Here is a 26,320-nt window from a genome sequence, read left to right as displayed (position 1 = left end):
GGGGATAAAAACATGTTGCCATTCAGTGTCCGTATCACATGTGTGGGTGTGTGTATGTGTCCAAAACACAAGTTTTCCAAACCAATACTTGTGAGCAGGTATTATCTATTATCTATTCTGTAACTGGTGGCTGGGATGTAGAGGGTGAGGGAAGACAGCCAAGATGACTTCCGGCCTCTGGTTTAAGCAACTGGGTTGGATGGTGTACTATCGACTGAGATGGAGAAAATGGGGGAAGAAAATTTTTAGAAGTTTTGAGGAAAGAAAGTCAATGAAATAAAGATTTCTGATTTGGCCATGTTGCGGTTAAATCACTTAGTATAGTTACTTTCAGTACAACCCTCTTTGATTATAACCCACAGTTAGAAATACATTTGACATTGAGACCCCCCCATTTACACATGTGTGTGTAAAAGAGAGTGTGTACGTATGTCCTCCTCCCTGAGCACAAGCCACATAAGTCTGGGCTGAGAGATGGGTTGAAAGATATATCACCTAAAGAGTGGCCCCAATGAAGTGACAAATCCATCGTGAACAGGCTGAACCCACTTCCAGGACCCAGCGGCTATTTCCAAAACACCGAAATAGCTAATGGATCAGGAAAGCTTTTCCATTCTCTCCAATGTTCCCTCAGAGAAAGAACAAGAAGGAAGAAGCTCAAGGTCTCATGTGCTGTGAGAAAATCTAAATGGTGAAGTCTGAAGGGGTATCTCCGTTTCTTACAGTACTGCCTCTTGCTTAAAATAGCAGCATTTTGGGACACCTGGGTGGCTCAGTTGGTTAAGTGTCCCACTCTTGATTTCAGCTCAGGTCATGATCCCAGGATCCTGGGATTGAGCCCTGTGTTGGGCTCCTGCTCGTTGTGGAGCCTGCTTGAGATAATCTCTCTCCTTCTCCCTCTGCTCCCCCCACCCCCACTCTGTCTTTCTCTCTGTCTTTAAATAAGTAAATAAATATAAATCCTTAAAAAAAGAAATCTGAACACATTCAATTTTTGATTATTTTAATTCTTTTGAACTAAACACATTGAAAAATATATAGAAAAATTTAGCAAATACTCCATTTCCAACATCAGGAATTAATAATAAAACTGTTAGCGTTTGTCTTATTTGCTACTAGGGTTTGTGTGTGTGTTTGTTGGGGAGGCTAATGTTTATTTTTGCTTTGACTTTGATAAATAAGTTCACCCAGCAAAGATATAAACAAACAAGGTAGAGAGAACGTATTTACCTCACTTATGCACAATCAACACCACTTGTTTTACAGGTGAAAAATAAACATGTAATTCATCAATGACTCTCATCATTATGAAATCCAAGGCCTCCACTTGATAATTACGTGAGCAATTTAAAAAAAAAGAATAATGTATGTACCCGTATTCCTTTCCCAAGGCTGCCGTCACAAATGACCACAAATTGGGGGCCTTATTACAACGGAAACGTATTCTATCACAGTCTTGGAGGCCAGAAGGCTGAGGTCAAGCTGGAGGCCAGCGACACTCCCTCTGGAGGCTCTGGGGGAGAGACCCTCCTTGTCTCTTCCAGCTTCCCAGGCTCCAGCCTGCCCTGTGCAGACGCTTTCCCTTCTGGGACTCAGTGCATCAGTCACATTCCAGTGATTTGTCTCAGGGCCTTTTGTAATACTGTTCCCTAAGCTTGGGTTATTGCTTCATCTTTTCATTAACAACTAGGAAACCTTTCAGATGAAGCCTGCGTTTCTTTATCCACCACCCCACCCAGTGCCATTCTCTCCCTCTCCGTGCCCTCACCTCTGTCAGCACTGTTTGATCTGTATTTTCCAATCCATACTCTATCATTTTCAGACATCATTATTTCACATATCTTTTTATCCATCAATGACCCCTCAGCCGGCTCTGGCTATCGTCTGTCAAGCCGAAGCCCTAATACTCCACAGTTAGGTTCTCTCGGAGCATGACAACAGCCTTTCTGAGGCGCTGACACAAATCTGTGTGGCTACTAGCATAAGCATCTCTGGCCCAGAACTGAAGGGCGTTACTGAGGAAGTGAAGTGGGCTCTGAGGGGAATTTTGGTTCCGTGTCTGTTTTCCCAGCTTAGAGCGATCTCTGCTAAAAATAGTGGAAGCTGTTCACCATCTGCACAACGCAGCTGTGGCCCCCCGATTCTGAAACGGAGGATTAGGATGGCTGGTCATTTCCCAAGAATTGTCATTGTTCACTAAGCAAAGTGTAATGCAGTTGTCCACTGGTAGGACTTTCTGTGTCTTTCTCCCATGACCAGTGGTGTGTGCAGAAGGAGGCACCTTGGTGTGAGGAATATGTACTCAGGGTTGTTTTAGAACCATACACGGTAGTTCCTTTGGCTGTGCCTTATGCTAGACATCCGTGAAATCACATCCATCTGGGTTCTAAGTTGAAATTAACAGACCTGAAGCTATATTAAGAAGAGAAGGAAATTCTTAAAGAATATTAAGTTTCTTGGGCACCTGGCTGGCTCAGTTGGAAGAGCATGTGACTCTTAGCCTTGGGGTCATGAATTCAAGTCCCATGTTGGGCTTAGAGATTACTTAAAAAATAAAACTTAAAAAAATGTTCTTAAGAATATTAAGGTTCAGAGTGCCTAGGTGGCTCCAGTCATGATCTCAGCGTCCTGGGATGGAGCCCTGCGTCAGGCTCCCTGCTCAGTGGGGAGTCTGCTTGTCCTTCTGCCTCTGCCCCTCCCCCCACTCATGTGCACATGCTCTCTCTATCTCTTAAATAAATAAAATCTTTAAAAACAAAAAAAAAAGAAAATTATATTCTTACAGAATCTCTGTAGGGCCCAAGGAGTTGGGCTAGTGGGCCAGAAAGCTAGGAACAATACCCTAAAGGATGCCCTGTTCCAGCATTAACATCACAACCATCTTGCTGACCACAGAACCCATGGCTCCCACCAATGATGCTGGGATGTGGATGCCTGAAGCTTCACATTGTCCTTCTAGATGACATGTTTCTGCCAGTGCTGTCACAATGGATTCCATGCTGTTACTTGCCTCTTTTGCTGAAGTCTTACAGTGCAACCTGGGTCACTGGGGAGACCAGGGAAGTGATGGTCTGACCTCCCTACTCTGGGAAGGCAACACAAACAGGAAATCAACCTAACATTGGGAAACTGTCCAAAACGTGTGGAGTAAAATTAGAACCACAAAATAATAATTACTACAACACATCTACCAGAATGAATGGAATGGAAAAGACTGACAACATCAAGCCATGGAACTCTTGTCCATTGATGATGAGAGCATAGGTTGGTACAACCACTTTGGAAAATTGATTAGCAGTGTTTACAGCATCTGAAAGTAGATACATGATATGATACAGTAATTTCAGTCTTAAGATGTATACCTACTACCTAACAGAAATGCGTACATTTGCTCATCACGACATATGCTAGAATGTTCATGGCAGCGCTGTATTTCCCAAATTGGAAACCACTCACGCGCATGGTAGAATGGATATAATCAGTGTTGAGAATTCGCACAATGAAAACCATATAACCGTCAGGATGAACCTACTACTACAATATGAAATAGAATGGATGAAACTGACAAACAATGTTGAGTGAAAGAAGCTTAGAAACAGTGCCTTCTGTACAATTACATTTGTATGAAGTTCGAAAACCAAAGAAATGAGTCTATGCTATTCAAAATAAGAGTACATTTACTCTTGGGGCAGTGGTGGTTGAAGGGGCAAGAATGTGGGATCTGAAGTGCGGGTTGCATTCTGTTTCTTGATCTAGACAGGGTTACTTGGGTGTATTCAGTTCCCGTTTTAGGTACTTTTCTGTACGTATATCATACTTGAATTAAAAAGCAGTGCAATAGGATGCATCATAACATAATATAATACAACACACGATATCATATAATACAGGTGCTTGGGCAGGTACAAACAGGACAGGTGTTGCCGATGGCAAGTGCTTTGTTAGAAGGAAAGAATATGTAGCAAGTCAGAATATGACTAGAACGAGGGGGGAAGCTGACCACCTGGAAGGTCAAAGGGGACCGGATAACCTAGGTGAGGTCACCATGGCCTGGGCTCTGGTCCTCAGTCTTGAACACCTAGTTACCTGAGGGGTTGGCAGTGCCTCTCAGGAGCAGACTTCCATTAATGAAAATTGCCATACTGTGCAAAGCCCAGGCCGTCCACTCAATCATTCAGAAGTAAACAATATATAACAAAGGAATCTGATAACACATTCTCTCCATAGACAAATCAAATTTGTAATCAGAGGCATTTATCAAGCAATCATTAGAGGTGGTGCCTCAGGTCAGCTTCTTCCTAGAAAAAGCTTGTTCCTGTGACTTTCGTCTTGCTTTGGTGGCTATGCTTACATACAGTAGAAATATATATATATTATTTTTTAATAAAATAAAAGTAGGTACATGGTGTGTGTGTGTGCACATGCACATGGTACAAAATTTAGAAGGTATGAAATGGTAAACGAGAAAAAGAAGTCTTCTTCCCACTATCCCTGTGGCTCACTTCTCTTTCACAAAGGCAATCTTATTTTCAATTCCTTGTGTATTCTTCCAGAGAAATGCTATGAATATGTGTAAATGATATTTCTTTATTCAAAGGATAAGACACCATATACCAGATAGTCTATGACATGCTTTTAACACCTAACACTGTCTCTTGGAGATTGTAAATAAAAAGCTGCTTCATGCTGGGGCAACTGGGTGGCTCAGTCTGTTGAGAGTCCGACTCTTGATTTTGGCTCAGGTCATGATCTCGGGGTCCTGGGATCAAGCCCCATGTTGGGCTCCCCATTCAGCAGGGAGTCTGCTTGGGGATTCTCTCTCTCTCTCTCTTTCTCTGTCCCTCTATCTCTCCCCCCAGTTGTGCAAGCTCTCTCTCTCTCTTAAATAAATAAATCTTTTAAAAAAATCCTTTAAAAACAAAAAGAGATGCATCATTCTTTTCTGCAACTATATTGATCAGGCTAGGGTAGATTAGGTTACAGTAACAAAGAGCTCTCACATTCGAGGGCACCATTGCCCTGATACCAAAACCAGATAAAGATATCACAGGAAAATAAAATTACAGATCAATATTCCTCCTGAACACAGACACAAAAATCTTTGATAAAACACTATCAAATCAAAACCATCAACATAGAAAAAAACCCATGCATCTTAACCCAGCATATTCCCAGTATATCTTGTGTTCCAGGAATGAAAGCTTGAATTAATACAATATCAATTAATTTAATGAATACATTAATTAAGTCAAATAAAGTAAAAAAACCACATGATGATCTCCATAGAGGCAGAAAAATCCAGCACCAATTCATGAAGAAAACCCTCAACAAACTAGATAGAAGGGCTCAAACTGGGAGAGGGCATCTAGGAACAATCTACAACTAACATCAGCCGTAGTGGTGTAGGACTAAACGCTTTCTCCCTAAAATCATGAACAAGGCATGACTATCTACTCCTTATCACTTCTATTCAGTACTGTACTGGAGGTCCTCGCCAGTACAATAAGGAAAAAAGAAAGAGAAAGAGAGACAGGGGTGTGGGGAGAGGGAGAGAAAGAGAGAGAGAGAGAGAGAACCATTCCTATTGGAAAGGGAGAAGTAAACTTTTTATCTACAAATGGCATAATCCTTTATATAGAAAACCCCAAGTAACCCACAAAGAAAAGTCTAGAACTAATAAATTTGTTCAGTAATGTCACAGGAAACAAGAGTAATATTATACAAAGTTAATTATATTGCCATATTCTGGCCACAAACTATCTAAAGATGAAATTAAGAAAATAATTCAATTTATAATAAAATCAGAAAGAGCAAAATATTTAGAAACAAATTTATTAAAGGGAGTGTCAGATATATATAATGAAAACAGCAGAATATTGCTGTAAGAAATTAAAGACAATATAAATAGACATTATATGTTCATGGATTGGAAGACTCAATATTGTTAAGATGGCAATTTCCCCAAAATTGATTTAATTCAACACAATTCTTATCAAAATCCCAGCAGACTACTTTTTTTGTAGAAATTGATGAGCTGCTCACAAAATTTATATGGAAATGCAAATAACTTTGCAGAGCCAAAACAGTTTTGAAGAAGAATAACAAAATTGGAGGACTTATATTGCTCAATTTCAAAACTTACTCTTAAAGCTATTTGTTGGGGCTCCTGGGGGGCTCAGTGGGGTTAACCATCTGCCTTTGGCTCAGGTCATGATCTCAGGGTCCTGGGATGGAGCCTTGCAACAGGATCCCTGCCCAGCGGGAAATCTGCTTCTCCCTTTCCCTCTGCCCCTCCCCCTTGTTCATGCATGCTCTCTCTCTCTCAAATTAATAAATATAATCTTAAAAAAAAAGCTACTTGTCATCAAGACAATATGACATAAGGTACTATGCTTCTTAGGGTACTGGTATAAGGACGGGCATATACAGGGCTAAATGTAGGATTGAGAGCACAGAAATAAACGCTTACATTTATGTTAAATTGATTTTAAACAAAGGTTCTAACACAATTGAATGGGGAAAGGATAGTCTTTATAGAAAATCGTGTGGGGACAACTGGATATCAACCAACAAACTTAACTCAGACCACACACACAAATTAACTCAAAATTAGTCATGGACTTACATTTAAGAGCCAAAACTATAGAATTTCCTGAAGAAAATAGAAAATCTTGGTAACCTTGAGTTAGACAAAGTTCTTAGAAAGGACATTAAAAGCATGGCAATAAAAGAAAAAAATGGATAAACTGAACTTCATTAAAATTAAAAATTTTTGCCCTTCAAAATATACTATTCACAAATTAAAAAGACAAGTTATACAGACTGAGTGAAAATATTTGCAAATCATGTATCTGATAAAGGGGTTATATACAGAATATATTAAAAATTCCTACAACTTGGTGTGCCTGGGTGGTTCAGTCGGTTAGGCGTTGGGCTGTTGCTTTCCGTGCGGGTAATAACTGTACATGGCACAAAATTCAAAAGGTATGGAAAGGGTAAACAAGAAAAAGAAGTCTCCTTCCCACTGTCCCTGTGGCTCACTTCTCTTTCACAAAGGCAAGCTTATTTTTAATTCCTTGTGTGTTCTTCCAGAGAAATGCTCGGTGGTCAGGTCCCCCCTTGGGCTCCTCGCTCAGTGGGGAGACTGCTTGTCCCTCCACCCCCAGAAAAAATGAATACAATCTTTTTAAAAATAAATAAAAAAATAAAAATAAAAATTCCTACAACTTAATAATGCAAAGACCCAATTAAAACCCACCTTAAAATTGGGCAATTTGAAGAGATTTGAAGGGACATTCCACCGATATGTGCAAATGGCTACTAAGTACGTGAAAAGGTGCTCAATACCATTCGTCATTAGGGAAATACAAATTAAAACCATGTGAGATACTGCTTCGCATCCACTGGCTATCATGGAAAAGAAAGAAATTACTGAGTACTGGCGAGGATGTGGAGAAACTGGAACCATCTTACATTATTCTTGGGAATGTAAAATGGTGCAACTATTTTAGAAAACAGTTGCTTAAACTATTAAACATCACTTAGCAGTTCTGCTCCTAGGGATCTAACCCAGAAAAAATGAATACACAAGTCCTCACTCATCCTTTGAACTTTTATGTGAGAGCTGTGCTCTGGAAAGCAGCAGCATCGAGAAATCCCTCCACATTTTTGTATTCTGAGGAAGGCTAATTGCCTTTGTGCCCCAACCTTACGTAGTTCCTTCCATCCTTCCTCAAGCCTCTCAGGAGACCCAGTGATGACTCCCTTTTTTTCTGCCTCTGTAAAATGCCAGACCCTCTTTCTTTTCTTGGAGATGTTTCTCACTAAAGAATGTTCTCCCAATGGCAATACCCTGACTAAAATCATCTCCCTAATTGTCCAGTGAATCCCATCTTTCACGTAACAAAAACTTGTACAATTACTTTTGGCTGCATTATTAAACAACTTTGGGGAACAACCCAAACGTCCATCAACTAGTGAATCGGTAAACAAAATGTAATCTATCCACAGAACGAATTCTGTTCAGCAGTAAAAAAGAATGATACCTGTGCTACATGGACGGATCTTGGAAACATTATGCTAAGTGGGAAAAAGCCAAATGCCAGAAACTACCTATAGTATGATTCTGTTTCTATAAAGTGTCCAGAAGAGGCAAATTCAGAGAGACAGAAAAATAAATCAGCGGTTACCTGTGGCTGGAGAGGAGGAGGGGGATTGCCTGCAAATGGACTCACAGAAACTGGGGAAAGGGCTGTTCTAAAATTTGATTGTGATAATTGTACAACTTTAAGTTCACTAAAAACCATGGAACTGTATATTTATAATGGGCGCGTTCATGGTCTATAAATTATATCTCAATAAAGCTGTAAAAAGAAAAAGAACATAAGATAAAATTCAAATTCTGTGAAAACTATGAAAATTCACTATCAGAGCCAGTTGTATCATCAAAGCGAAGTTGGCATCCAGATTTCTGGTGTGTGGTGTGATGGTCTCATTAACCCTGCTTCCACACAGCCGAGTAAGTGGAATTTGGAGAGAAATCCTTCCATCACATTGGCGTCTATGTTAGATCCAAATATCCAGAACCAACTGTCAGAACCAGAGGCCCTTGCTACCATAGCCAAAGATATATAATTGTGATTGGCATTTTCTACTCAAATAGAAACGTTTATAGTTGCATTTCAAAAACTTCTGGGGGCCCTTGGGTGGCTCAGTTGGCTGAGTGTCCGGCTCTTGATCTCAGCTCAGGTCTTGATCTTAGGGTCGTGAGATTGAGTCCTGGGTCAGGGCTCCACATAGAGCCTACTTAAGAAAATAAATAAATAAAATAAAACAAATTCTGTTGATCTTTTTTTTTTTTAATAACTTACTTCTGTTCAGTTATTTACCTATGGGAACAATCCCCATCAAGTGGTCTGTGGATGTTGAACATACGAGAAAGAAAGTTAAGAAAATGCTTTCAGTTCCAACTATAATAGAAGTTTAGTTGACCTTTGTCACCAATCTTTCCTTCCAAATGTACTCCTTTCTTTAGAACCTTCCTCCTACCACACATCTCTGCTTATTACAAATTCCTACCCAGCCTTAAAGTTTTAGCTGAAAGGCAACTCCACAACTCATTTCTTATTGAGTGGTAATTACTTGTGTAAGTATATTATCAAGTATGCTTGAGTATAAAGAATGGTGCCTTACGCCATAGGGTAGTTTCTAGGGCACTCTGCAACAGATAACCTTCTTTAAATGCTTGTTGAATTGGATGGAATGTACTACCCCCTAGTGGTAGAATAGGAAAACAACTTTAGACTCTGCTAAAGGGTGTTTCCTAGTTTCTCAAACTATGGTGGGTTTTGGAAGGCTCAGTTTGTGGAATTCAGTTCAAGAGAATTTTGAGGGTAATGTTCTCAAATTGGAATGTGGCGATGTTCGCACATGTCCAAAAATCAAGACTGGCTCGGGCCTGTTCTTGGTGGAAATTACCTTTTTCCCTCATTTTTTCCATTTCTCCCCATGCCTCTTCTTCCTCCCCCTTTCTTCTTTTCTCCCTGTGGGTCTTTATTTTTTTCTTCTTATCCACCAATTTTATCCTTTCTTTCTTCATCTTGTTCTCAACTTTTCACTACTCAGTTTTTTGAAATTGTGGTTTCCTTTTGATTTTTGCTTTATATTTGGTTACTTACAATGTGATCATACAGAAAGCATCATTTTTAAAATTCTCTTTTGTTTAGTGGACAGAGTGGACCGGACAGCACATTTAACCACTCATGTCCAGTTCCAGGGATGAAAAAGACCTCTTCAAAGATAGTGCCTTGCTTTTTGAAAAAGATTTATTTATTTATTTTAGAGAGAGGGAGAGAGAAAGAGAGAGCATACACATGGGGGGAGAGGCAGTGGAAGAGAGCAAATCTCCTGCAGACTCCCCACCGAGCGTGAGTTTGTCATGAGGCTCGATCTCAAGACCCCAAGATCATGACCTGAGCCGAAATCAAGAGTTAGCCGCTCATATGACTGAACCACCCGGACACCTCAGATCTTTCATTTTTATTAACTTTTCCCCCACGTTAGTTCCTGTCTATTCTCCCTCTTTTTCATAGTACTTATTTATTTACGTTTTTAGTAATCTCTACACCCAACATGGGGCTCGGACTCATGACCCTGAGATCAAGAGTTGCATACTCTTCCAGTTGAGCCAACCAGGTGTCCCCCCCCCTTTTTTAAAGATTTTATTTATTTATTTGACAGAGAGGGACTGCCAGCAAGAGAGGGAACACAGGCAGGGGGAGTGGGAGAGGAAGAAGCAGGCTCCCAGCGGAGGAGCCTGATGTGGGGCTCGATCCCAATCACACCCTGAGCCGAAGGCAGACGCTTAACGACTGAGCCACCCAGGCGCCCCTCTCTTTCTTTCTTTAATACTTGAAGGAGTGCTCCTAAGATGAACAGGCAGGTAGGTATTTGCATGATCACTTCACTCAACCAACAAGTAAACCAAAGCAGAGTGAGAATGCATACTTGTCTAGGATCACAGATACTCAATCGGATCTTTATTGCCATTGCCCGTTAACTGGTGCCCCAATCCATGTAAACAGCTGATTTCTGAAGTGTTGGGATGGAACTTCTTTACCATCATTGTTTAATCACTATAGCTTTCTTTTAGGAATTTATAATCACTTTTTTCTTTAAGTTTAGTGATACAATAAATGGAATTGTTCAAAATTCACCTGCCATGAAAGAATGTTAAAGAAGAGAGAATTATAGGTGTTCTAATCTAACTTCTTTGTTTAACAAATGATAAATGGAGGCTCAGAAGCGAAATGACTTACTGATGTCACCCAGCCAAGTTCAAAACTGAGCTCTCTTGAGCTCCAGTTTCATGTACTTTCCTCTGCTCTGTGCAGTCTGAGCACAGCGTGGAGGCAATAAGGCAGGGCAGTAAGAGTCAGAAACTTGGACTCAAACAGACCAGGTTTGGGTCCCAGCTCTGCCACTTGCTAAATCACATTGAGTAAGTTATGTAAGCATTAGTTTCCTGATCTGTAAAACAGAGATAAAATCTTGTACAGACCTTATAGGGTTGGTATGAATATTAAACACATAAAGTACTTAGCATTGGAAAAATGTGTAATAATACAAATGGTAATTGCATATTTGAGACCGTACAGCATAGGAGCTAAGAAAGTGATCTTTGGAGTCGAATAGCTGATATTTCTAGTTGTAGGACCTTTGGAAAGCTATTTAACTGCTCTGAGTATTAGTTTTCTCATCTGCAAAATGAGAATAATAACAATATTTGCCTCTTAGGATATCTAGACGTTTGAATGAAACAATGCATGACAAATTCATATGTGTTGGGTGCACAAGTCAGAGCTCAATAAATGAATGCTATTATCAGCATCTTCTCCAGCTTCTAATGGAAGTTCAGACCTCTTCATGGGCAAAACACTAAACAGTTTAGTCTAGGAAAAATTTTATAAGAAAATATTATTTTCTGGGGCGCCTGGGTGGCTCAGTTGGTTAAGCATCTGCCTTCCCCTCGGGTCATGATTTCAGAGTCCTGGGATCCAGTCCCAGTGGGGCTCCCTGTTCTGCGGGGAGTCTGCTTCTCCTTCTCTCTCTGCCCCTTCCCACTCATTTGCACGTGCGCTCTCTCTCTCAAACAAATAAATAAATAATAAAATCTTTTCTTTTAAAAGAAAATATTATTTTCTTTCCAACGTAATGAGGTTTTCAAGGAAAGCAGCAGTGATGACTTTCCATTGTCAAATGAGTGTAACGGCTACCAGTCCTGTACCATGAGATTGCCAGGTCTCTACAGTCTGCCATTTTCTTTTACCTTTATTTATTTTAGCAATCTCTAGACCCAATGTGGTGCTTGAACTCATGAACTTAAGATCAAGAGCCACATGCTCTTTGGACTGAGCCAGCCAGATGCCCCCCCGCCCCCGCCACCCCGGGCTGTCATTTAATTTCACTCCCTTCCTAATCCAGTGAGGTAGGGTCAGAGTAGTCAGATGCAGACAGATTAAGGAACTGAGTAAGGGTCATGCTGCTGGTAAGCAGCTTCAGCCAGGTCCACAGTGCTCCGGACCATACCATTTTACTGTGCTATTTTAATTCTGCCTCCCAAACTGAAATTCTCTAAATTGAGAGAACTAAAACCTGAGACTGTCAAAAATTGCACGAGAGTTAGACAACCTAGCCTAATTTCCAAAACCAGTAAGAGAGAACATCTATCTCTGGCAGTCGTGGTTCCAAGAAGAGCCCTTTGAATGTTTAGTTAGTCTATGAAATCTCTTGAACATTTTCAAATAAAGTTCCTACCATAATTGGCTTTTAAATCTTACATGAGTCTGTCTAGACTGCCATAACAAAATACCACAGATTGGGTGGCCTAAATAACAGAAATTTATTCCTGACAGTTCTGGAGGCTGGAAGTTCAAGATCAAGGTGTTGGCACGTTTGGTTTCTCGTGAGGCCTCTCTCCTTGGCTTGTAGATGGCCACCTTCTCCCTGTGTCTTCACATGGCCTTTCCTCTGTGCACACATCCCTGGCAGCTCTCCCTCTTTATGTTTTGTGGTAAAAACACTGTTTGCTTTTGTAGTAAAAACACTTAACATGAAATCTACCCTCTTAACAAAGTGCAAAACATCATCAACTGTAGGCATAATGTTGTACATAGCTCTCTAGAACTTATTCATCTTGAAATGTAACTGAAATTGATACCCATTGAACAACAACTCCCATTTCCTTCTCCCTGTAGCCCCTGGGAAACATCACTGTCCTTTGTGCTTCTATGAGGCTGACTACGATACACTTCATATAAGTGGAATCATGCAGTGTTTGTTCTTTTGTGACTGGCTTATTTCACTTAACATGATGTCCATCAGGCTCCTCCATGTTGTTGCATATGGCAGGATTTCCTTCTTTAAGGCTGAATAACCTTCCATTCTATGTATATACCACATTTTCTTTTTCCATTCACCTGTCAATAGACATTGAGGTTATTTCCACATCTCAGCTATTATGAATAATGATGTATTGAACAGGGGAATGCAGATATCTCTTTGAGATCCTGGTTTCAATATTTTGGAAATCTACCCAGAAGTAGGATACCTGGATCATATGGTAGTTCTGTTTTTAATTTTTTTTTTTAAAGATTTTATTTATTTATTTGACAGAGATAGAGACAGCCAGTGAGAGAGGGAACACAAGGGGGGAGTGGGAGAGGAAGAAGCAGGCTCCCAGCAGAGGAGCCTGACGTGGGGCTCGATCCCATAACGCCGGGATCACGCCCTGAGCCGAAGGCAGACGCTTAACCACTGTGCCACCCAGGCGCCCCTTTAATTTTTTGAGGCATTTCCGTGTTATTTTCCCTAATGGCTGTGTGAATTTACATTCCCACCAACAAGGCACAAGGGTTCCCTTTTCTCTACATCCTGGCCAACACTTGCCCTCTTTTGCCTTTTTGATAATAGCTATTCTAACAGGTGTGAGATAATATCATTGTGGTTTTGACTGGCATTTCCCTAGTGCTTAGTCATACTGAGCACCTTTTCAAATGTCTGCTGCCCATTTGCACATATTCTTTGGAGCAATGATTATTCAGGGGCTTTGCCCATTTCGTAATTGGGTTATTTGTATTTTCGATACTGAGTTTTAAGAGCTCCTTGTATATTTTCAGCATTAGCCTCATATAGATATATGGTTTGCAAATACCTTCTGACATTCCGTAGGTTGCCTTTCATTCTGTTGTTTCCTTGCCCATACAGAAACTTTTTAGTTTGTTATAGCTCCGCTTGTCTATTTTTGCTTTTGCTGCCTGTGTTTTTGGTGTCATATCTAAGAAATCATTGCCAAGACCAAAGTCAAGAAGCTCTCTCCCTGTTTTCTTTGAGAAGTTTTACAGTTTTGGGTCTTTTTTAAAGATTTTATTTGAGAGAGAGAGAGGGAGAGAGCATGAGTAAGGGGAGGAACAGAGGGAGAGGGAGAGGGAGAAGCAGATACCCCACCGAGTGCAGAGCCTGACATGAGGCTGATCCCAGAACCCTGAGATCATGACCTGAGCCAAAGTCAGTGCTTAAGTCTTTAATGTTTAAGTCTTTAATCCATTTTGAGTTGATTTTTGTGTATGGTGTAATATAAGGGTCCACTTTCATTCTTTTGCCTATGGATATCCAGTTTTCCCAACACCATTTGTTGAAGAGGCCATTCTTTCCCCATTATGTATTTTTGGCACCCTTGTTGACGATCGGTTCACTGTCTATGTGTGGGTTTATTTCTGGGCTCTCTATATCTTTTTTTTTTTTTTTAAGATACATATACTCTTAATCCCCTTTATTTATTTATCCCATCCCTGCTTCTGCCACCTGCCCCTGGCAACCACCAGTTTTTTTCTCTGTATTTAGAAATCTGTTGTTTGTTTGTTTCCTTTTCTCTTTGTTTTTTTTCCTTAAATTTCACATATGAGTGAAATCATATGATATTTGTCTTTTTTTTACTTATTTCACTTATTCTAGATACATCCATGTTGCAAATGGCAAGATCTCATTCTTTTTTATGGCTGAGTAATATGCCATAGTATATGTATCCCACATCTTCTTTATCCATTCATCAATTGATAGATACTTGGTTTGTTTCTATATCTTGGCTATTATAAATAACGCTACGATAAACACAAGGGCTCATTATCTTTCCAAGTAAGTATTTTTGTTTTCTTTGGGTAAATACTCAGTAGTGGAATTACTGGATTATATGGTAATTATATTTTTAATTTTTTGAAGAATGCCCACACTGGTTTTTCCACAGTGGCTGTACCAATTTGCATTCCCACCAACAGTGCATGAGCGTTCCTTTTTCTCCATATTCTTGCCAAAACTGCTAATTTCTTGTGCTTTTGATATTAGCAATTGTGACAGGTGTGAAGTGATATCTCATTGTGGTTTTAATTTGCATTTCCCTGATGATTAGTGATGCTGAGTACCTTTTCATGTTGGCCATCTGGATGTCTTCTTTAGAAAAATGTCTATTCAGGTCCTTTGCCCATTTTTTAATCAATTTTTTTTGGTGTCGAGTTGTGTAAGTTCTTTTATATTTTGGATATTAACCCCTTATCAGATATGTCATTTGCAAATGTCTTTTCCCATGCAGTAGTTAGCCTTTTTGTTCTGTTGATGGTTTCCTTTGCTGTGCAGCAATTCTTATTTTGCTTGTAGTCCCAACAGTCTAATTTTGCTTTTGTTTCCCTTGCCCGAAGAGACATATCTAGAAAAATGTTTCTATGGCTGATGTCAAAGAAATTACTGCCTATGTTTTCTTCTAGGAATTTTATGGTTTCAGGTCTCACATTTAAGTTTTTAATCCATTTTGAGTTTATTTTTGTGTATGGTGTTAGAAAGTGGTCCGGTTTCATTCTTTTGTATATAGCTGTCCGGTTTTCCCAGCACCATCTGCTGAAGCAACTTTTTCCCATTGTGTATCTTTTGTGTGTCTGTCAGTTTTTATGCCATTACCATATTGTTTTAATTTCTGTAGCTTTGTAATATATTTTGAAATCAGAAAGTGTAGGGCGGCTGGGTGGTTCAGTCAGTTAAGCATCTGCCTTCGGCTCAGGTCATGATCCCAGGGTCCTGGAATTGAGTCCCATATCGGGCTCCCTGCTCAGCAGGCAGCCTGCCTCTCCCTCTACACCTCCCCCATGCTCCTTTGTGCTCTCTCTCTCTCAAATAAATAAATAAAATCTTAAAAAAAAAAAAGGAAATGAGAAAATGTGGTCCTCCAGCTTAGTTCTTTGTCATGATTGCTTTGGCTGTTTGGGATCTTTTGTGGTTCCACATGAACTGTAGGATTATTTTTCTATTTCTGTGAAAAATGTCATTGGGATGTTGTTGGTAATAGCACTGAATTCTATAGATCACTTTGGAGAGTATAGACATTTTTAAAAAAGATTTATTTATTTATTTATTTGGGGGGGAAGGGCAAAGGGAGAGGGAGAAGGAGAGAAAGAATCCTCATGCAGACTTCCCGCTGAGCGTGGAGCCCAACATGGGGCTCAGTTGCATGACCCTGAGATCATGATCCGAGCTGAGATCAAGAGTTGGATGCTTAACAGACTTAACCACCCAGGTGCCCCCAGATAGTATAGACATTTTAGTAACACTAAGTGTTCCGAGCCAGGAGCATAAGCTATCTTTCTATTGATTTGTATCTTCTTTAATTACTTTTATCAAGATTTTGAAGTTTTCAGTGTATCAGGTTTTCGTCCTTTTCCTCAAGTTTATATCGCCAAGTATTTTAAATGAGATTGTTTTCTTAACTTCTCTTTTGCATAGTTCATTGTTAGTGTGAAAAAAATGCAAGTGATTTTTGTCTGTTAATTTTTCTATCCTGCCACTTTACTGAATTTGTTTACTAGTTCTAACAGTGTTTGTGTGTGCACGTTTCAACTTTAGGGTTTTCTACATATAAGATCATGTCATTTGTGAACAGAGATAAGTTTACTTTTTCCTCTCTGATTTGGTGACTTTTATTTCTTTTTCTTGCCTAATAGCTCTGACTAGCACTTCCAGTATTACATTGGACAAAAGTGATAAGAGGGGTACCTGGGTGATGCAGTCGTTAAGCGTCTGCCTTCGGCTCAGGGCGTGATCCCAGCATTCTGGGATCGAGCCCCACATCAGGCTCCTCCATTGGGAGCCTGCTTCTCCCTCTCCCACTCCCCCTACCTGTGTTCCCTCTCTCGCTGGCTATCCCTCTGTCAAATAAATAAATAAATCTTTAAAAAAAAAAAAAAGGTGATGAGAGCAGACTTGTTTGCCTTTCCTGATCTTAGAGAAAAAGCTTTCAGTTTTTGACTGTTGAGTATAATATTAGCTGTGTGCTTTTTATATACGGCCTTTGTTATGTCTATAACTAGTTTATTGGGAGCTTTTCATCATGAAACGTATTTTTGTGGGAGAACGAGGGCTGAGGCTTCCTATTCCACCATTTTACTAATGTCACCTCTCTTCCTTCTCTTATAAGGATACCAGTCCTACTGGATTAGGACGCCACCCTTATGGTCTTATTTGATTTTAATTACCTCTTTAAATGCCCTATGTCCAAATATAATCACATCGAGGATTAGGATTTTAACAGGTGAATTTTGGGGAGATAGGCACAATTCAGTCCATTAAAAAAAATCCATTCAATTTTTTATCCTCAAAGTAATAAAGTATTTTCTATAAATATTTGCAGGAACACGTTGATTGATGAGCACAATCATGAATCTTGTGTCCAAGTCCCCAGAATGATAAAATACGAGAGCTAGAAGGGACCTTAGAGATCACAGGTCAGTGCCTTTATTTTTCAGCTGATGAAACTTAAAGCCAGAATGGGGAAGGGACTTGGGTGATGGTCACACAGCTGGGGCTCCCTGGCACCCATACTGGAACCCAGGGCTCCTTGCGTGGTGCAGGGCTTATTTGCTTGCAATGCACTTGGCTTTCAAATCTGGTTTTATATCCAATATCATCCCTGTTATTCGCCACCCTGGATTTTACCAATGCATTCATTTAATACCTGGGCAGACCGCAACCCAGCTTCTACAAACACTTTACTTAGAAATGCATTGTCTTGGGGCGCCTGGGTGGCACAGCGGTTAAGCATCTGCCTTTGGCTCAGGGCGTGATCCCGGCATTATGGGATCGAGCCCCACATCAGGCTCCTCCACTAGGAGCCTGCTTCTTCCTCTCCCACTCCCCCTGCTTGTGTTCCCTCTCTCGCTGGCTGTCTCGATCTCTGTCAAATAAATAAATAAAATCTAAAAAAAAAAAAAAGAAATGCATTGTTTCGTTTAGTCCTCACTGTAGCCCTATGAGGGAGACCATAACGTTTCCTCATTTCATAGATAAGGATGTCTGAGAGGTTAAGTCCCTTGCTTCAGCTTCTCCAGCTAGTAAGCGACATGACCTGAAGTGGATGGGGATTTGAGTGTTTGGGTGCTGATGAACTAAACAGCTCGTGGGTTTACTCACTCTGAAAGCTGATTCGTCACCTTCTTTCTCCATTGTCACTGGAGGTTCAACAACAGGTGGCAAAAGAGGACAAGTACAGATCTTCATAGGGCATGGGAAAATGATTACTTTGTTCTGCTTCTTCTGTAAAACAGGATTGCCGGGGAGAGCAGAGTCCTACATGGCAGGGCCAGGGTACTGGAGACAGATGGGCTAGAGAATATTTTATAACAAAATACTTTACAGTTGTAAAGATTATAAAAATAACCTGTCCATGATTTTTTAAAAAGATTTTATTTATTTATTTGATAGAGAGAGAGAGAGCCAGGGAGAGAGGGAACACAAGCAGGGGGAGTGGGGGAGGGAGAAGCAGGCTTCTCGCCGAGGAGGGAGCCCGACGCGGGGCTCGATCCCAGGACCCTGGGATCATGACCTGAGCCGAAGGTAGACGCTTAACTGCTGAGCCACCCAGGCGCCCCTGTCCATGATTTTTTAAAAATAAATCTGGGGGTGCCCCTGGGTGGCTCAGCAGGTTAAGTGTCTGACTCCTGATCTCAGCTTAGGTCTTGATCTTGGGGTTGGGAATTCAAGCCCTGTGTTGGGCTCCACACTAGGCATGGAGCTTACTTAATGATAATAATAATAAAATGAAAATCTAAACAATATGGAAAAGTATAAAAGAAGAGCAAATTCTCTCATCTTCCTGACCCAATTGCATTCTTCAGACGCATTATTGCTACTTTTGAGTATGTATTCAGAAATATATTTTAAGCAGCACATGTATAATATATGTAAATTATAGTGTAGGATAACACTATACTTATTGTTCTGCAATGTACTTTTTAATCTCTTAGCAGTATGTCTTTGACATGTTTTCATATTAATACATTCAGTTCCATCTCATTCTTCATAATGATGGCAAAATATTTCATTATAGGGATAGGTCTATCCCTGCGATTTACTTAACTATTCCTATAGTAGACTGAATCATGGTCCCCTCCCCCCAAATGTCTATATCTCAATCCCTGGAATCTGTAAGTGTTACATTATTTGAAAAAAAAAATCTTCGCAGATGTGACTGAGTTGAGGGTCTTGAGATGGGGGTATTACCCTGGATGACCTGGGTGGGCCCAGCGTCCTTGTGCGAAGAAGGCAGACAGAGATCTGACACCAGTGAAGGAGGAGGTGATGTGTGGACAGAGGCAGAGATTGGAGTGTGCCAGCCACAGGACAGCATAGTCCAGCAGTCATTCAGAAGCTAGAAGACGCAAGGCCCAGATTCTCTTCTAGAGCCTGCAGAGGAACTGCAGGCGGGACGACACCTGATTTCAGACCAGGGCTCTTGATTTCAGACTTCCGGCTGAGAGGCCTGTGAGAGAAGAAACGTGTGTTATTGTAAGCCCCTGGGTCTGTGGTCATTTGTTACAGCAGCCACAGGAAACGGATTCAGGTCTCTGACGGGTGGACATTTGGGGTGTTTCCACTATTATGAGCAGAGTTATAATAAATAGCCCGTACATGAAGCTTTTTACCCACTGTTCAGTTATATTTGTAGGACAGATTCCAAGAAATGGAATATTGGAGGCAGAGGATACAGACATATAAGACTTCATCAGGCCTAAAGGAGAATATTTATACTTCCAAATGATTCGTGTATTACACGACAAAATGTGTGCCTTTGGCTTTACAGCTTCAAATGTGTGTATCCAAAACAATAAAGACTGAAACCAAATGGCCTTCCCACTCAATTCAACACAATAAACGTGAAAAAATGAAACAAAATGAAGTGATACATAAAAAAGTAAAAATCAGTGAAATAGTGAATAATAGGGGAAAAAAAGAGTATCTTAACGTAGCCAGTTTTTCACCAATACAATTAATTCAGTAAACAGACCTCTGGAAAGACTGAGAAAGGGAGAAAGCCTGCAAATAAACTCCAAAGTGAAAAGCAGGAAATCAGATAGGAGAGATTTAAACACAATGAACGAATATAAAAATACTTTATATATAAAAATATAAAAGGCAAAAATTGAGAAGAAATAGGAACCTCGTACAGACTTATGAATCTCTTGAGAAAAAGTATGTCGAAGATTTCCTCCTATGCACGTTAAAAATCACAGGCCCAGATGGTTTCATGAATGTATTCCTTCAATCTCTCCAGGAGTATATAATTCTCATTTTATACAAATTGTTCCGGAGACTGGAAAAATAAGAAAGCCTGCTTGACTCATCTTCTGAGTCTAGCATAAACTCGATTCCAAATCTGTATCAGGAGAGCAGAAGAGGAAGCATTTCTAGGTGTGGGTAGATAGAATTGTGGTAGTTCCAATACTTCCAGTTCTCCCCCCCAGCTTTATGGGTATGTTATTAACCTGCATGAGGTTAGGTGGGGCCTCTTAGACTCTGACCAATGATTTATGAGCTCAAATGGTGTGTTATTTCTAGGCCAGTGCACTCGATAGGTGGTCTGAGACCCCCCTAGGGTCTCTCTGCTTCTATCATGGCAACCGGCAATGCGTGAGATGGCACTCGCCCCCTCAGCCTGGGTCTCTCAATGGCGACGATAAGCAGAATCACACCCTTGCAGACTTGGGATAGTCAGGTGGCATACGTATTTTGCTATTTTAAGCCACCGTGATTTGGGGGATTGCTACCGCGGTGGAACCTAGTGCACCCTGGCCAGCACAATTGTCACTTAACGCTCACAGTCCCTTCCGATTGCCTTCCGTCGTGCCCACCCATACTGCAAAACCCGGACAACTGAGTACAACCCTTTTCAGTCTCCTCTGCGGCTAGAGTTCTTGATGTGATTAAGTTACACCAAGTAGATGCACTTGGATGAAATCTAGAAGTGCAAAGCGTGGGGCAGGCCGTCTTCCTAATGCTCCTGCCCTTGCTTTGCTCCGCACGGTCATGGAGACGTTACTGGCGCCGTACTGAGGGGACTAGTCACTAGCTTTGAGTGTTCAGAAGCATCGGGGTCTGGCGTTTACATTCCAGTGTCCAGTCACTAGCTTTGTGGTGATAAGAGGCTGTTGTGACGGAGGCAGCTGCGTTCTGCTCTGTGGATCACAGCCCCTGGTGAAGTCCGGCAGCTAGCTCTCCACTCTCCCTCCACATCTATGGCAGTGGTAACAGCTCTCTGGTCTGTTCTGGAGACCCCACCTAGAGCTTGCTTCTCCATCCCTTCAAATGATTTTATGAGCACCCAAGTCCCTCTATTTATTTATTTGTTTTCATTTTTTCTTTCTTTCTTTTTTTAAGTAGGCTCCACACCCAATGGTGGGGCTTGAACTCACAACCCTGAGATCAAGAGTGGATTCTCTACCAACGGAGCCACCCAAGTGCCGCAGACAAGATCTGATTTACTGTTTTATTTATTTATACAATTTCCTATATTTAGCCCTTTTTGCTTATATGATTTCTTACATGCAGTTAAACCTCACCTAATTTAAGTCCTACCTCACTTTATAAATATAGATGCAACAATTCTGAATTAGATATTAGTCAACCAAATCTAACACTATGTGTGTGTGTGTGTGTGTGTGTGTGTGTATACATAATGCAAGGATGTTTCAACATTAGAAAATCTCTATATGCAACTGACTCTGTTAATGGACTAAAGGAGAAAAATCACAAAATATCATAATACAAAAAAGAATTTAATCAAATTAAACAACTCTTACGATAAAAACTCTCAGAAAACTAGAATAGATGGTAATCTTATTGTTTTTTTTATTTTTAAAAAAAAATTTTTTTATTTTTTTTTATTCGACAGAGAGAGAGACAGCCAGCGAGAGAGGGAACACAAGCAGGGGGAGTGGGAGAGGAAGAAGCAGGCTCATAGCGGAGGAGCCTGACGTGGGGCTCGATCCCATAACGCCGGGATCACGCCCTGAGCCGAAGGCAGACGCTTAACCGCTGTGCCAACCAGGCGCCCCTATTGTTGTTTTTTTTTTTTTTAAATAAAAGCAATCATATTAGTTAGGATACAGTGAACTGCTATAAGAAAAAGATCTAAAACAATGGCTTAAAGAAACGTTTCTTTCTTTCTCAGTTACTCATCTCACTGTGAGCAGTCCGGGTCAGGAGGATGGATGGCTCTGTCCCATGTCATCATCGGGGGTTCCAAGTTTCTTCCAAGTTATATTTCTACCATCCCATAGGGATGTCATTGTTTTTGGCAGAAGCTAGGTGGCTGCCATGACCAGGTTCCAGCTGCTAGGAGGAAAGACATCATGAAGGAAACACGCCATTGTCTTAAGTACCAGACCCAGAATGATTGCTATTTCACATTCCAACGATGATAATTCAGACACACGGCCTCATCAAACTGCAAGCAATCTAGGAAACAGGCCAAGCTCTAACTCAGTTGCCATGTGTACACAACCGTTATGCACCACTCCAGAGCTGCTTGGCTATGCCTACCTTTGTCACTTGCAAGGGCAGCCCTGGTGACAGCTCACGTCATTCCTGGGGCCTTAGAGACCTACAGATGGAAAGAGAAGAACTGAGTGAGTCATTGTGAGTCCTGACCTGGCACTTTTTGAAAGCATTCTTGGCAGTGCTGCTCCCATGATCCCAGAAGTCCTCATATGTCTATTGGCCACATTGGCCAGTTTCCCACAAGCCACTGAGGGGACTGAGTGATGAATCCAAACATGAAGGGGGTAAGGCCTCCCGGCTGACCTCCGCCACTGGGAGATAGGACATGGCAGGATACCAGCAGAAACAGAGCTCCCTTTTCCACCCTACCAGACTGTTCTATGACTCGGTCATTTCATACAGCCTCTCTGGGGGCGTCCTATAAAATCCGAGCAGCTGCTGTGGAGAAACTGTGGCAGCCTGAGAACACATTCCTCCATCGCTCCCCCCCTTTCCTGCCTTACTTCCTTGACTTTTGCTTCCCTGGGTTGCTCATCCCCCCACTAGAGTGTTAGCATGTAAGCTTTACCTTCGGTGTCGTTTTCCAGGAAAAACATGCTGGGACACCATGGAAGAAGGGAAGGCTGGATTATGGTGAATAGCTAGGAGTCTCTTTATCCAAGGCCCATGGGAAGCATCTTACTCAACGGAAGAACTTTCTTCTTCCTTTTTTTTTAAATTGAAGTATGGTTAATACACATTACATTAGTTTCAGGTGTGTAACACAGTGATTCCACAGCTCTATACATTATGCTGTGCTCACCCCAAGTGTTGCTACCATCATAGGACCATTGACTGTATATATTCCCTGTGCCATACCTTTCACCGCCATGACTTGCTCATTCCATAACCGGAAGTCTGTACCTCCCCATCCTCTTCATTCATTTTGCCGATCCCTTCCCCTCCCCTCTGGCAACTACCAGTTTGTTCTCTGTATTTATGGGTCTATTTCTGCTTTTTGTTTTGTTTTGTAGATTCCACATATAAATAAAATCATGTGGTATTTGTCTTTCTCTGTCTGACTTACCTCACATAGCATAATACCCTCTAGGTTTATCCATGTTGCTGCAAATGGCAAGATCTTATTCTTTTTTTATGGCTGAGTAATAGTCCATTGCATATATATTCCACATCTTCTTTATCCGTTCGTGTATCAGTGGACATTTGGGTTGCTTTTATCTTGGCTATTGTAAATAATGCTGCAGTAAACAAAGGAGTGCTTTATTTTTTTGAATTAGTGTTTTTGTTCTCTTTGGGTAAATAATAGTGAAATTACTGGATCATATGGTATTCCGATTTTTAATTTTTTGAGGAACCTCCATACTGTTTTCTGCAGTGGCTGAACCAATTTACATTCCCACCAACAGCGCACGAGGGGTCCTTTTTCTCCACATCCTTGACAACACTTGTTTCTCGTGTTTTTCATTCTAGCCCTTCCAACTGGTGTGAGGTGGTATCTCATTGTGGTTGTGACTTGCATGTCTCTGATGATGAGTGATACTGAAATCTTCTCACATGCCTGTTGGCCATCAGGACGTTTTCCTTGGAGAAATGACTGTTCAGGTCCTTGTCCATTTTTTAAATTGGATTATTTGGGTTTTTGAGCTGTGTAGGTTCTTTATATCTTTTGGACATTGACCCCTTATCAGATGTATCATTTACAAATATCTTCTCCCATTCAGTAGGTTGCCTTTTTATTTTGTTAACCGTTTCCTTCACCATGCAAAAGCTTCTTATTTTGATGAAGTCCCGAGAGTTTATTTTCGCTTTTGTTTCTCTTGCATCAGGAGACATATCTAGAAAAATGTTGCTAATGGGATTCTGTTTTTTTTTTTTAAAGATTTTTTTTTATTTATTTATTTGACAGAGATAGAGACAGCCAGCGAGAGAGGGAACACAAGCAGGGGGAGTGGGAGAAGAAGGAAGCAGGCTCATAGAGGAGGAGCCTGACGTGGGGCTCGATCCCATAACGCCAGGATCACGCCCTGAGCCGAAGGCAGACGCTTAACCGCTGTGCCACCCAGGCGCCCCTGTTTTTTTAAAGCTTATAAAAACAACATTTATTGTCTTATTAGTGACTAAATGAAGAGATTTTTATAAGTGAAAAGTCTCTCTAGAAGAAGTTGATCAGGGGCTCAGTTGGTTGGGCATCTGCCTTTGGCTCAGGTTGTGATCTCGGGGTCCTAGAATTGAGCCCCACATCAGACTCCCTATTCAGCAAGGAGTCTACTTCTCCCTCTGCCCCTTCCGCACTTGTGCTCTCTCATGCACTCTCCCTTTTTCTCTCTCTCTCAAATAAATAAATAAAATCTTAAAAGAAAAAAAAAAAGAGGATGAGCAAACTACAAGTTCCCAGGCTGATCCCTCAGCTTTCCTAAGGCCATATGATCATGGCTCACAGTTCAAAAGTAGCATGTATCTGGGGTGGGGAGGACAGGGTCATTCTGAAGTCCCCACCCTCATAGATCTCGGTCTCCAGGGGTGTGTCAGAGCTGGATGGATCTGGCTAAGAGCCCGTGTTCTGCAGTGCCCTGTTTCCCAGAGGCTGACTGACTCCTCTGCCTGGTGGGCAATGGCTCCTAGGCAGACAGGTCTAAGTCTGGTTCCAAAGTGTTCTGGCTCTAGATATCCAAGAGATCTAAGAGGTTACTACCTATTTTTTCTTCTAGGAGTTTTATGGTTTCAGGTCTCATGTTTAGGTCTCTAATCCATTTTGAGGGTTTTTGTGTGTGTAGGGTGTAAGAAAGTGGTCCAGTTTTCTCAGCACCATTTACTTAAGATACTGTCTTTTCCCCATAGTATGTTCTTGCCTCCTTTGTTGTAAATTAGTTGATCATGTAATTGTGGGTTTATTTCTGGCTTTCTATTCTGTTCCATTGATCTGTGTGTCTATTTTTTATGCCTGTACCATACTGTTTTGATTACTACAGCTTTGCACTATATCTTTAAATCCAGAGTTGTGCTTTGTTCTTCTTTCTCAAGATTGCTTTAGCTATTTGAGGTCTTTTGTGGTTCCATACAAATTTTAGGATAATTTATTATCGTTCTGTGAAAAATGCCATCAGTATTTTGATAAGGGTTGCACTGAATCTGTAGATTGCTTTGAGTAGTATGGATAATTTTAGAATTAATTCTAAAATTTTAGAATTTAATTCTTTCAATTCATGAACATGTATATCTTTCCATTTGTTTTCACAATCTTCCATTTCTTTCATCAATGTTTTGTATTTCAAAGAAGAACTTTAGGTGCATTCCCTATAAGATCAGAAATAAGGCAAAGATGTCTGATAACACCACTACTCTTTCAACACAATACTGCTGGCTCTAGTCGGTGCAAAGAGGCATTAAAAAACCCTAAAAGGTAAAAGGATAATAATAGAAGAGACAAAGTTGTCAGTATTTGCAAATGATATGCTCAACTCTATAGAAAACCCAACAGAATAAAAAATAGACCATTAAAATATATGAGTTTAGCAAGGTCTCTAGGAAAAAGATCACCTTACAAGATTCAATAGCATTTATTCCTCATACCAACAATAACAGCCATGAGATATAATAGAAAACATGATGACCATCACAAGTACAAAAATTATCAAGTACGTAAGAAGTAAAGTACCAAAAGGGTACTTAAAACCTCTTTGGAGACAATTTGAAAACTTTAAAAAAGGAAATAGAAAATGATCTGAATAAATGGAGAGGCAGTACACAGTATTGAACTGGATGATTTAATACTATAATGATGCTAGTTTCCTTCCAATTAGTCTATGTATCCAATGCAATCCAAGAAATATTCCACTTGGATTTTTTGGGATCCCTACCATCTTCCTCTAAAATGTCTAAGAAAGGACACATGTCTATGAATATCTAGATTCATTTTGAAATACAGAAGAGCCAAGAAGGAAGACTCACC

The sequence above is a fragment of the Ailuropoda melanoleuca genome, chromosome 6 (genome assembly GCF_002007445.2).
Source record: "Ailuropoda melanoleuca isolate Jingjing chromosome 6, ASM200744v2, whole genome shotgun sequence".
NCBI lineage: Eukaryota > Metazoa > Chordata > Mammalia > Carnivora > Ursidae > Ailuropoda > Ailuropoda melanoleuca.
This window is presented reverse-complemented; position numbering follows the sequence as displayed.